We start from the raw sequence: 14015 nt of genomic DNA, 5'->3' as shown, positions 1-14015 counted from the left end.
GTAAAAGCCAGGTTGATTTTTTACTTGTTTGGCAAATTCCTGGCTGAACAGATGGGCCTTGCTTTGCTCCCTGAAGGCTCGTGGTCCTAAGCTGGGCTAAAGCATTAGAGGAAATTATAAAGGATTAGGAAGAAACAGAAAAAAAAGAAACTGGTGATTTTCAGCCCGAAGTCTAGCCAGGCAAGGCTTTAACCCAACGCCTCTCTCTGACATTCATGTGGTTTGACGTTAATCACGTGGCTTCTGTCCGATGGCCATGTGTAACCCTTTAGATGGGATGGAGCTTCCTCGGTGCCCCTTTCACATCTCTGGCTCTCACGTGTTCCCTCTCTGACTCTCTCCCCTTATCTCCCCGAGGTTGTCATCAGACACACTAATAGTGACAATCACAGGGCCTCAGATATTGACTAAAGTGGCACAGTTTTAAAAGATGTCTCTGCTCCGCTTTATGTGGCCTGTCTCCTTTTTCCAAGTTGAGAGCGAGGGCTCCCATCTCTGGGCGCTTTCATCTTTGACTAGCACAAGGAAACAGTACGGCGAGTGGTGAGGAATGATTCAGGCCATACAGGCCTGGGCGACTCTTGTCTGAGCCAGTTAACATGAGTGTGTCTTTGGAGTAAAGATTAAACTATCCATCAGTTTTCTCATCCACAAAATGGGGTTGCTAATAACACCTATCTTTTATTTAAAAAATTTTTTTTTAATCTTACAAAAGGAGAGAGAGAGAGAAACATTAATCTGTTGCTTCCAGCACACGTTGTGACCGGGGATCAAACCCACAACCTGGGTATGTGCCCTGACCAGGAATCGAACCCTCAACCTTTTGGTGTCTGGGAGACGCTCCAACCAACCGAGTAATACCGGTAGGCCAGGGCATAGCACCCATCCTTTGACCTGCCATACTATACAGAGCTCAGGAGAGGTCAGTTTTCTTTGCCGACTGTCTGCCACTGTACGTAAAGTAGAGCCTGCCTCCCGCAAGTGGAATGGGACCCCTGAAAATCAGGGGCCGCTCCTCTTCCCTTGTCCTCTCTCCTCTCCTCTCTCCGCAGAGCAGCGCCTCGCATCCCTGGGGCCTCTGTAGTGTTTCATCTTGAGTAGACTCTCTCCAGGGCCCCCAGGCTTGGCAGCCCATTTTGCAGCCAGCGTGTTAGGATCAGTGACTCGTCCAAGTTTTCCAGCCGTTTAGTGTCTGGGTCGGGACTGGAGTCCCTGACAAGTGTGACTTGCTCAGGGTGACTTAGGAACCCGGCGCTTCAGATCCCAGCTCGCCGTCCCACAGGAGCAGGTGCTCTGAGCCCGAGCCCCCGGCGGTCAGGCAGCTGCCTCCCTCCAGCTCAGAGGGGCTCGGCCACCCTGCGGGCCTCCCGCTTGCTCATGCCAGCCCCAGGCTTGGCCATTCTCAGGGCATCTCTAAACTTCCCGACACGGGCTCGGGCTTCTGCCAGCGAAGGAATGTGTAAGAGCTGTTGATAACTGCAGGTATCTTGCATCCAGAGCACACTGGGCTGGGAGTTAAAAGCCTCAGATGCTGGTCCTGGCCTTGCTAATCACTAGTGAGCTTTCCAGTCCTCACATGCAGAATAAGGAACGTGATACCAACCCCACGGGGCTTTTAAAATGACAGGACGAGACAAGTAAGAGTGCTTGGTAATGTCCCGAGAGTATTCACATCTACGGGTTCGTAAACGACTGTGCACACGTGAGGGGGGTCGGGGTGGTTTGCATATCAGTGGCTACAGCAGTGCTGGGGGGGGTTACAGGTGTGTATCTCTTGGAGCAGGAGGGTCTCTCAGGCCCACCCCAGCTCGCCCTTGGGATTCCAGCGTGTAGACACTCACCCGCTCGCTGACATGTTGGACTGGCCTTGATCCTGGTCCCCTGGAACGTGTAAAGCCAGTTAAAGACCATTAGCAGCGGGGAAAATGCCAACACTCTCTCTTTTGGCAGCAACAGAGGAACTCTTTATTTCCTTCATTGTGCCTTTGAGAGTCTCTGTACAAATTGGACAACAGGAGTGCTATTTCAGGTGTTGAAGATGAGGGCGTTGGACTCATAAAAAACCAGTTCGATTTTTTCCACCTTCCTGCTTTTATGCAGAACAGCACCCCACTCAACAGGTGAGTGGGCCGCTAGGGCTTCACAGGTGCCTCCGGTTCTAACCGCGAGTGTGGGAGAGGAGAGAGCAGCGCGCACGAGGAACCCGCCCCTTCGGTCGCCCAGAACATGCAGCTGTGCAGCCACGGGCAAGGCTGGCCGAGAAGACACGGTGACGGGCCTTGAGGAGGGGCTTCTGGAGTCCGGTTGCCCGGGTCTGTGTCCCAGCTCCACCTGTGCCCCGCTGGCTGAGCGCTCACCCAAGAACCAGGAGGTAACCGGTTCGATTCCGGGTCAGGACACACGCCTGGGCTGCGGGCTGGATCCCCAGTCGGGGGCGTGCAGGAGGCAGCCGACGGATGTTTCTCTCATGGATGTTTCTCTCTCTCCCTCTCCTTTCCTCTCTCTCTAAAAATCAATTTAAAACAATTTTAAAAGAGGTTATCTACTTCTTGAGGTTTTTTTATGGGGAGGAAAATGCATACAAAGTGTGGACCCCGGCACATGATGAAGGCTCAGAAACTTTTAGCTATATTTTATTATTTTCTTTTTTCAAACGAAAACCAAGAGCCTTCTGAAATCAGTTGCTAGGAGGAAGTAGTGAGCGGCCGCCTAATAAGAGACTGTCTTACTTTGTTTTTCTAAACTGTCATCTTTCTCTTGGGCAATCTTAGTACCATTATGGTGGGTAATTCAGCTTTAATATCCTGGCCAAAGGGTGGAACAAACTCCCTGCCAAAGGAGTTCCCCTTAGCAACTGAAAACAGGTTAAAAATTTGAAAAGGCCTTTATTAAATCCTGAGGTTGCTACGCAACCTGAATTCTGAATGTAAACAGGAGCCTGTAATGCCGAAGTCATTAGCCCTGGTCTCTGGGGGCGAATGCTGGGTGCTTACCGTCTCAGGCCTTTTGCGTGGGTTTCTGGTTTCTAAGCTCCCAAAGCTTGCTGCCAATAAAGGGCTCCCCTAAGTTTTCCCACTCAGGAGGCACCTCACTGATGTCTTGACATCAAGACTCAGAGAAGCAGATGCCATTTCTGCTTCTCTTAGTGGTTTAGTGGTTTCCCTCCGAATCCTGGTTTATACCGAGTGAGAGAGATGCTGGCATCTTCCTTCCTTAGATGACGGGCCCAATATGTTTCTCCCCACATTAGGTGAAGCCCTCCCCCTACTGGACCCTGGGGTTTTATCCCTGAAGGTCCAGCCAGGATGCCAGATGCCAGCCTTTCCCCAGGTGTGTTCTATGGGACCCTTGCTCTCCGTGGTATTCAAGTGAGTGCTGGTGAAAATGGAGAATTTCATGGTCAAATACCGTCAGGGAAAATTAGGAAATAGAAAGTGAAATAGGCTTATTTTTAATTTTGATAAAATACACATAACATAAAATTTACCATTCTAACCATTTCTGTTGGTAGGATGGATAGCTGCCAGGGCAGGAAAGGGGGAGCGGGAAGAAAGTGGGGAGTTTTCCTCACCCACTAAAACAAAGAAGCCAGCCGCCTTAGAACATGCTAAACAAGATGACCAGGTGCGTGTACAAACATAGGCGATAAGCGGCAACCGCGTAAAGGGGACTTTGGAACCTATAGGGGGGAGGGTATAAACCCCCTCGAACCCTGCGGGGGCACTCAGACTGGCCGAGTTGCCCGCTTGTGCTTTATGCCAAGTGCATTTTTACTAAACTTGCTGGGCTCTGCTTCCTTCCTAAATTCGCTCGCTCTGTTTCAGGGCTGCTTTCTGTCCCGCATCTGAACTCCTTCCTGCACGACTGACGGGAGCGGAGGCGGGAGCCCGCCTCGGGCTCGGGGCACTGCCCGGCGCGTTTCTGAGTGTGCGCTTCGGGGCCGAAACACTGAGTTGTGTGGCTGTCACTGCTCTCCACCTCCAGAGCGTTTCCATCTTCCCCAGGGAGCTTCTGCACCATTAGGCAGTGACACCCCAACCCCCGTCCCCCCGCCTCTGGCAACCACCATTCCACCTGCTGTCTCCATGAGCTGGCTCCTCCAGCTTCATCACGCACGTGGAATCACGCTGTGCTTGTCCTTGGGCGACCGCCTTGTTTCCCTTGGCATAATGTCTTCAAGATTCATCCGTGGTTTTTTTGTTTGTTTTTTAATATATCTTTACTGAATCCAGAGAGAGGAAAGGAGAGGGGGAGAGAGAGAGAGAGAAACATCAATGATGAGAGAGTCATTGATCGAGCCCGCAACCCGGGCATGTGCCCTGACAGGGAATCGAACCCCGATCGCCTGGATCCTAGGTCGACGCTCAACCGCTGAGCCACGGCCGGCCGGGCAGATTCATCCATGTTGTAGCATCTATCAGAATTCCATTCCTTTTTAAGACTGAATAATGTTCGTTTGTATGCATCCACAACCATATTGTACATTTTGTTTATCCTTGATCTGTTTGGTCACTATCAACTTCATTTTAAAAAAATGTATTGGGGTGACACTGGTTAATAAGTTACATAGGTTTCAGGGGTACAATCCTATAATACATCATCTATATATTGTATTGCGTGTTCACTACCCCAAGTCAAGTCTCCCTCCATTATCATTTATCAACCTAACTTTTTAATCAGTCAGAACTGGATTTAAATCCAGGTTTCCTGATTCTCAGTCCTGTGCTCTGTGCTCTGTAGCTGGTGTCTCTGACTCGCCTCCCTCCTCCCAGATTTTCCCACCCAGGGAAACGATAGCTGCCATTTACCAAGTACTTACTTCGGGTCCAGCTACAAACATTATCTATGGAATCTCACAGCAATCCCATTGGGTACTATTAGTATTGTCATTTTACAGAGGAGGGAACTGTGATTCAGAGAAGTTGAGTGCCTTGCAGAGAGTCACACAGCTTGTCAGTGGCTTTTGACCCGAGGCCTGTCTGGAGCTGCCAGCTGCTTGCCTCCAGGAATCACTGAGAGAGATGACTGAAGGGACAATGGACTGTTCTCTCTGGGAGCGCTGAAGGTTGTGCCTTTGGCAGGCTCCTTGCTGGGCTGCTACTGGAGGAAAGAGAAAGAGCCAAAGGACTCTAGTGAGCTAGTTGCGAAGGGGCCTTGGGCACGGCCCGCCGCTCGGTTGAAGGCCCTATGGCTGGGGCCTTCATGGGAAAATACGAGAGACTTCCTAGGCCTCTTCGACTCAGAGGCCCCAGTAGGAGTCAGCGGAAAGACAGGAGCCCCTGTCATTGTCCCGGAGAGATGCTGTCACTGGCTGGGGAAGCCGCTCTGGAGGCCGAGGCCCTGCCTTCCCGCTGTGCCTGCCTCAGGTCCCAGAAGGCCTTTCTTTCAAAGGCCTGACCGCACTGTTCCCTCTGCCTAGTGCCCGAGGCCGAGAATAATTAACCCTCAGGGCCCCTGCTTGGCCTCAGGTCATCGTGGGAAGGCTGAAAAACAGTGGGCGCATCCCCACAATGAGATGGGGAGCGTAGGTTTACAGGTGACAGAACTGGCTCACTAACTAATCAGGGACAGCAGGATCGGGGCCTGAAGCTTGACCTTAGTTCCCAGGGCAGGGTACAGGGCGGACCCAGCAACGCGGGGTAATGGTCGCTCTCACCTGGAGTTTGTTTTTAGGCGCTTTATCTCATCTACAAAAACCCTGTGAGGCAGGCAGTAGGGTTCCCATTATACGGAAGATAACTAGCCCAAGGCCATGAACCTTCTGGATCCCTCTAGTGTGTCTGCGCTCCCCTCTGCCCTTGCAGCCTGTGATTTTCCAGACCTAGGAAGTTCCAAGTAAGGTGACAGTTCCCTGGATGTGAGGCCCAGATGGTTCTCTATGGTGGGTGGCTGGTAATTGGGGCCCTGATTGCCTCAGAAAGTTGACCCTCCAGGCCCTGATTTTTAATTATCTTGCCAGCAACCATGGAAAGCTCAGACTCATTTGTTAGCAACAGGAAGTGTGTGGGATGTGTCGAGGCTCCAAAGGGACCTTTTAAGGTAGCGAGCAGCTCAGGGACTGTCACCGATGGAGTGAGCAGAGCAGCCCAGAGAGAAACCCAAAAGCCTCATAAGAGGTAACTCTGACAGCTGGAGAGGTCACCCACGGGTGACAGATGCTAATGGATGAAGGTCACAGCCTCCATGGAGATGGGCGTCAGGCACATACCTGTGAGTCACTGTGGGAGAGACTCACAGGCATGCCCCAGCCCAGGGACCTGAACCACGTTATAGAGATAGACGCCCTCCCATAAAACACATGATTATCATAATTATGATAAAAGTTTCTTACAAATGTGAGGCTCTAAATTGGGTTTGCAGTTAGCACGAAGAGAAGGTGATTCATGTTCAGTTAATTTTTGTCTGTCCTGCTCTGCTGCTGCTAAGGATGAAATTCTCTGCCAGGGCGGGTGGGAGCCACAGCTCAGGATCCTTCCAGGCTGGAGAGGGTGTTTGTGACAGAGCAGACCAAGCAGGAAGGAATAATGAGGTTCATTGTCTTCCTTCCCCTGCCCTGGAGACCTGGGGAGGTAAAACCAAGGCTGCCCTTTTGGCATCTGAAAGAGAAGTCAGGTGGAGCACTTTATTTTTTTTCCCTTAAGGAAGCATAATTTTTAAGAGGAAAAATTTCCAGTGGACACAGAAGATTCGAACCCTGCACTGGCTCGGAGAGAAAGGCAGGGCCCTAGCTGGCGTGGCTCAGTGGTTAGAGTGTCAGCTCTCCGACTGAAGGGCCTCGGATTCGATTCCTGGTCCAGGGCACGTACCTCGATTGCAGGCTCGATCCCCGGCCCAGGACCAGGCACGTACGGGAGGCAACCAATCGATGTGTCTCTCTGACATCGATGTTCCTCTCTCTGTCTCTTTTTTCCACTCTCTCTAAAAACTCAATGGAAGAAATATCCTCAGGTAAGGATTAACAAAACAAAACAAAGAGGCGGGAACACAAGCTGTGGGCTGGGCTCCTCTGGGTTCCTGAGACTCCCTGTGACCTGCTTCATGTCCTGGTTTCCCTCGGGTACAATGCAGAGGAACTTGCTGGAGTGTGGGGGGCTCGTTCTGAGAGTCTCCGCCAAGCACGGGCTCTGGGGAGAAGCACCACTTCTCGGGGTGGAACCTGATCCCCGGAGTGAACCTGGGCTGGTCCCAGGTCCTGCCCTGAGGGCCCAGCCCCACCAGGTGGGGGAGCACAGGTGGTCACAGGAGCACCGAAGCACCGGCTCTTGTTGGAAACAGGGTGCACAGGAAGCGGGGAGCCCAGGGGATCGGTCACTGGGGTGAAAGGTCCCAGGCGGATGGTTGGGATGGCATCTGGATGGGATGGAGGATTTGGAGCTGGGGACCTGGAGTCACTTTTTTCAGCTGTCAAATAAGGCCAGGACCCAACGGAACGCCACGGCCCAGGAGGCCTGGGAGTTCGGAATTTCAGTAACGAGTGTTCAGAACTCTGACCCCCTCTGCAGATTTACTCGGAGAGCTCGAGTCCCATAGACCCGGCTCCACCACTTTCCTGTTGAGTCATCCCGGGGTGGCTACCCAGTTATAACAGGAGGGTAATAAACACCTCCCAGTCGGCGACGTGAGGATCACAGGGAGTGGTACCCGGTGCTCCAGGGGCTGCTGCAGGTGTGTCCTGAGCCCTACAGCCAAACAGTCACCTTTCCTTTCCATATCCAGATGGGCCAGACCCGTCTGAGGCCCATTCCACATCCTGCGGCTTGGCCCATCTCCCCCCTTCACAGCTCTCTGAATTTGGGGAGGAGCTTTGTTTCCCGCCTGATAATCTCTCTTTCTGATTTCGTGTCTCTGCAGAACGTCCAAGTCCTCAAGTCAGCTCTCCTGCTATGACAGCCCTCACTGTCCCCCAGCCCCTTTATTCACTAGGAAAAATATCATTAACCAGGGCGGTGTGTGTATTGAAGATGGGGGCCTAGCTGGGGTGGTTCAAGAGGGTTTACAGCACAGACCGGACAACGACCTAAAGCCGAGTATTACGTATCACCTTTCCAGTGTCTCTCAGCCATCCCACAGGCCACCTCACCAGTCATCTGTATCAGTTAGCTATTGCTACGTAACAAATCATCCCAAACCCAGTGGTCACAATGCTGTTCATTAACAGCTGCGGGTCAGCTGTGCGCTTCTCCTGGTTTCAGCTGGACTCTCGTATGGACCTTCAGGGAGATGTGGGTCAGTTTTTTGATCTTGGCTGAACCGTCACCTGTCTAAGATACATAAGCCCTATTTCGCCATGTCTCTCTGAGATGAATTTTGCCTCTTCCTTAAAATATGGAATTCTTAGAAGCTTTTTCAAAAAAAATTTCAGGAGCAAATTCCCTCTTCACTTGTAACGTGTCCCCTGCATTGCAGGTACTCATGAAACACAAGCTCTCACCATGTTACTGTTGCTGTCATGGGCAATGGAGTGGTGAGGGTCACGGGGGCTGAAGTCAGGCCAACATAGCATAAGGGGATGAGCAATGTGATCTCATATATTAAATAACCAATTTGGGTTAAAACGTGGCCAGCCCAGTACAAGTCACATACATGGAAAATTCTGGAGGTAAGGCATAGACAAGATCTTATTTGGTGAAAAAAGTGTTGACGTGATAAAATACAGCAGTCCTCCTTAATCACAGTTTCACTTTCCATGGTTTCAGTTACTCATGGCCAACTGCAGTCTGAAAATATTAAATGGAAAATTCCAGGAATAAACAATGCGTCAGTTTCAAAGGGTGCACTCTTCGGGGCCGCGGGACGAAATCCCATCCCATCCCACTCCATTCTGCCTGAGTGCGGCTCATCTCTGTCCAGGATGCTAAATGAACCAACTTTTATTACATTACTTGCCACAGGGGAAAAGGGGCTGCATTTTGTCTATAAAAATATCATTCATAATCTATTTAAAAGTGATGTAAGGTGCCGGCCGGCGTGGCTCAGTGGTTGAGCATCGACCCGTGAACCAGGAGGTCATAGTTCGATTCCTGGTCAGAGCACAGGCCCGGGTTGCAGGCTCGATCCCCAGTGGGTGGCGTGCAGGAGGCAGCCGATCAATGACTCTCTCATCATGGATGTTTCTCTCTCTCTCCCTCTCCCTGAAATCAATAGAACATTTTTTTAAAAAGTGGTGGGAAAAAGGGCCTGTAAAATACCCTTCCTCTTCGCTCATTGCCCTCCAGCACCTGCCAGACTCTCTGAATGCTTTTGTCCGATCTTGTTTCGTCTATGCTCCCCTGCCCCCCCCCCCCCCAGATGGATTCTTCGGAACCAAATCCAAAACTGCAACCATAACTTTTTCCGTATGTATCTCTAAATGCTAAGGCTCTTTGAAAACTGAAACCACATAACCATTATCACACCTAAAAAAGGAAACGTTGGGATTTCCCTAATTGTATTCACACCCCCCCCCTCTTTTTTTTAAGAGTTGCTTTGTTTCAATCAGGTCAGAATAAGTTCCAAACATTCCCTTAAATTTCCCTGAATCTGAATGCTTCTCTCTCTTTTTTTCAACGTACATACACAGACGAGAGTCATCTGTCCTGTAGTTTCTCGGACCTTGTCTTTTGCAGTGCTGAGGTGTCATTTTATCTGCACCCTGTTTCTCTGACAGCATTCCCTGTAAAGCAGTGATTAGACCTACACTCTAGGATTGGAGGTTTAATAGATTCAGGTACAATTTTTTTTTAAATTCAAGAATTCTTCGTAAGTAGTATTGATACTGTTGTAAATAACCTGGTTATTGATTAACAGGGAAGGAGCAAAGGGAAGGCAAATATTATAGGCATGTCCTATGGGTGACACAAGGAAGGTCCTTGCCTCTCAGTCACACCTGGGAACAGGTCATTGGCCAGAGTGGGCGTGGCCACGGCAGCTTCGGGAAGATCTGAGACACAGAAGCTCCTAAACAAAGGAGTTTGCTCTGTTGCCTCTTGCCTCTTGGCGCTCTCGCCTGTTGGTTCAGCTCCTACCTTGGGGGGCCCTCACGCTCCTGCATTCACCCACGGCCATGGGGCCCCCACACAATGGACCGATGGACTGGGACTAGCCTGATAGGCTGTCCTGGACCCGGCTCCGCCATGGAACGGAAACTGGACACTGGCTTTGCTTCTAGCTCGGCTGAATCCCCAGCTGCACCTCTTCCAGGACTGGATTAAGGGAAACGGGACTTTGCAGACACAGGGATGTAAATCCACGCAAATAAAAATCATGCATCCTCTCGTGCGGATCTCAGAATGTAAGGACCCTGCCCCCAGCATCCAGTGGGGAAAGGGATCCCCCACTTCCACCTGTGGACACCCCACTTCCACCAACAACAGTGTTGCATCCCTGCTTCTCTCCAGAGGCCCAGAGTGAATAGTTGTCTTCATCTTTCTCTAGATCCATTATCTCATCAGGGGCTTCAAAATGGCAACATTCTAATTCTGGTGCCCTTTCATTTATTAGCTGGAAGATTTCTATAAAGAGGAACTTTTCCTTAAAAACTATTTGGTTACCCTGACATACAGTTTGTACAGCAAGGGCAGGTTAAACCCTTGACTCTTGCCTTGTATTTACATGCTTTCAGAATAACGAATTGATTCCCTCCAAAGGTGATCAGTAAATTTTTGTTGTTGAGTATAATAGTGGCCTCATGGATTTTTAACACATTTGATGTATATTAATTCATTGCAGGCATTATTCTTACGGGTTCCCCCAAATTTTCCATCTTTTGCTAGTGAGAACCTCTCACTGTTGGCCTCTGAACCCTTTGGTAGAGCTCCCGATGTATAACTTCCTGCTGCTGGTATGACAAATGTTCTAGGTACGTTTAAACATTTCCTGCGCCAGGCCTAGGATCAGCAATTTTTCCAAGGAGGCTTAGTTCCTTTTGTGAAAAACAATATTTAAAGATCACAAGCTGGCTTTAGGGCTGCCCATTGCTTAAGAGTTGATCACTATTTCTAGGCTGTTTCGTTGGAAATTCTGAAGAAAAATATTTAGGAGAAAATGCATCATGAGTTTCTAGTAATATTTTGAATTTAAACTTAGTATTGTAGAGGTTTCTTTTTTAAAAAAATCTAACCTCTTTCATTGTATTCGTGTATCCTCTCTTCTGCCTAACGTCTTTTAAAATAAAATTAAAAAAATATGTCTTTATTGATTTCAGAGAGAGGAAGGGAGAGGGAGAGAGAGAAACATCAATGATGAGAGATTCACTGATCGGCTGCCTCCTGCACGCCCCCCGCTGGGGATCGAGCCCGTGATCCGGGCATGTGCCCTGACCGGGAATCAAACCGGGATCTCCTGGATCCTAGGTTGACACTCTACCACTGAGCCACGCCAGCCGGGTTGGGATACATTTTAGAAAGCCCACTGAGTCGGGAACAATTCAGTCACCGCTGGGGTCAGGGTGTGCCTCGTTATGTGCGTTACGTGCAGCCCTTTGAATGCTAAGGCCGCTAGACCTGGCTCGTCTGAGCTGCGCCGCGCTGAGGCTGACCACCTCCTTGTTAGCTCTGGCAGAGGGTGACCGTCCCCCAGACCAGCTGAAAGAGAGTGACTGTGTCCGCTGTGGACAGAGGCGGTCTCTGTGCCAGGGATGGCCTCTAGCCAGAGACAGTACCCTGCGTCCTCAGCTCTTGTTTTCCTGTATGAATGAATTAAAACAAGAGACAAATAGCAGCAAAAGCAGGTGAGATTTTATTTGCAGAAAAGGAATACACTCGCATATAGTCCGAGTGGGAAACGCAGCGACGGAAACCAAACCAAGTGCTCTGATATTTGGGAGTTCAAAGGATTTATACCCCTAGGCTGGACTGTCCCCAGGCAAGGACCAAGTCACCCCCTCCCGTCACGTCTCAAAAAAATATATCTACTTAAGCTTCAGGGCTGCGCTATCTGACACTGCTATCAGACCACATCCTAAAAGGGTTTTTTGTCTCCACTTCCTTCCTATTTGGGTCCCTATTTTTTGCTAGTTTTAATTTGTCACGTTTCCCACGTGCCTCCTTTAGGGCCGAAAGACTTCTCCCAGCTCATGGTTGTCTAGTTGCCTCTTCTAACAATTGGATATTTGTCAGCCGAGTGATACCACTGTTCTGTGACAGAGGAGCTCAGGAGGAAATCTAGGAGCATATCAGCTGGATGAGTCCCTGGGACAAAGTGGTTGGTATTATCAGTTCATGGAAATGATATCTGGGTGGGTTTATCAGTTGGGGCAAGAGTCCCAGCGATGGAAGTCTCAGAAAAATTGGAATGGGAGGGACAGCTGGTGGGAATGTTATTGGGGTGGGGGTCTTGATATTTTGGTTGTGGATCTGTGAGCTGATCAGTCTGCTTAAGGGACTTGAGCCATCCCTGATTCCTGTTCCTTGAAGGAGACGTATTCAGCGGGCTGTTCCTGGAGCTCAGCTGAGGGTACCTGTTAAGTGCTTTGATTTTTTTGGCCAAGAAAAACTTCTTAAAGACTACATTTTCAGAGGCAATCCCAATGTTTTGGTGCCTAGTAACAGACTCTCAAGTAGAGAAGGGAAATTGATGTTTATTGAGCTTCTAGTGTCCAAGTCTCAGATGTCCTGGGCAAGGCGGGAGAATCCCAGGCATATGCATGTACCTTGCCAGCCTCCTACTTGTGCCCATGACAGGAATTATGAATCAGTCACAGCACACTCTGGCTAAGCCTTGGTCACTGCCAGGGCTAACACGCAGGGATGGTACCAGGAGGATCAGTTTGGGTGGAACTAAAACACTGAGGTTAATTTTGGATATGTTGTGTTTATTGTGCATATGGGACATACAGGTAGGGCTGTGGCATTAGGTGGTTGGATATAAAAGACTGGAGCCCAAACTAAAGGAGAGATCTGGACTAGGGAGGGAGACTTGAGACTTTGGCCTGTAGACTGGAGCGGATCCTTCCTAGAGTGAGTGACAAGGCATCTGATAAGCCCACAAACCGGAAGAAAGACCAGGAGAGAGTATTGGCAAGGGAATCAAGGGTAAAGGGAAATGCAGGGAGAGCTATTGGTAATGTCAAATGTCATGAGAGGTCTGGTAAAGTACAGGCTGGAAAGGGTTTCTGATTATTAGGAGGAGGTTGTTGTTTACCTTGGTGGGTGCATCTTTGGGGGGATGGGGGAGGTGGAAGCTCTCGCAGTCATCTGAGCAGTGAACTGGATGTGAGCAAAGACTCATGGCCCTGAAATCTGATGGGAGAGACAGAGCTAGGTCTCAGAAAACCAATAAGATTATTGCAATTTCTTGGAATTTAAGAAGAATCTGAGGTGAAATAAAAAATTCAGTAGACTGTGAGAAAAATGAGACTGTGTCTGTCAGTTCGGCCTGCATGCATGATTCCAAACCAACAGCATCATTGTCTGAGACATTCCTGCAGAAATGGACCCCAAATATGGGGCAAAATGAAACAGGTATGGTCCTCACTACACAGAATCTCTAAGCTAGTGTTTCTTATAGAAGATAAGGTGATATAGTGATCGCTGGGTGAAGGAGCCCCCAGTGCTTTAAAAATGATTCCTGGGATGCATCCTGGACCTTCCGAACCAGGATCTCATGGTGTAAGGCCTGTGTTTAATAAACTTTCCAGGTTTAGGAAGCTCTGGAAGGCATTTGTCTGATGTACAGCTGAAGGTGGGGTATTTACTCACCATTCTGTTCATAGGATTCTCCAGCAGTTTCACAACATGGTTAACTAGAGCTGGATTAAGGACCTTGCCTACTGGGCAGTTACCTGGAGCAGCCACCTACAGATAGAGTTAAAATATTCCTGTAATAAGCAACTGTAAACTGGGTCCACTTCTGTGAAAATAGATAGTATGTGGGGGGGGGGATTTACTATCCTCAATCTGTCTTTATTGAATATTTTTAAGTGGCTGTCAGATAAGATTTTGCAACAGCATTACGTATGGTTCTAGTGATTTATTTTGTTACCTAAGTCTTAAATCTGGAGTGATTGGCTTTTATTGTTTAATCAGAAATCTCATTTT

Source organism: Miniopterus schreibersii (genome assembly GCF_964146895.1).
Source record: "Miniopterus schreibersii genome assembly, chromosome: 17".
In the NCBI taxonomy this organism is placed as follows: domain Eukaryota; kingdom Metazoa; phylum Chordata; class Mammalia; order Chiroptera; family Miniopteridae; genus Miniopterus; species Miniopterus schreibersii.
The sequence above is the reverse complement of the archived record's forward strand: the minus strand, read 5'-3'. Positions refer to the sequence as shown.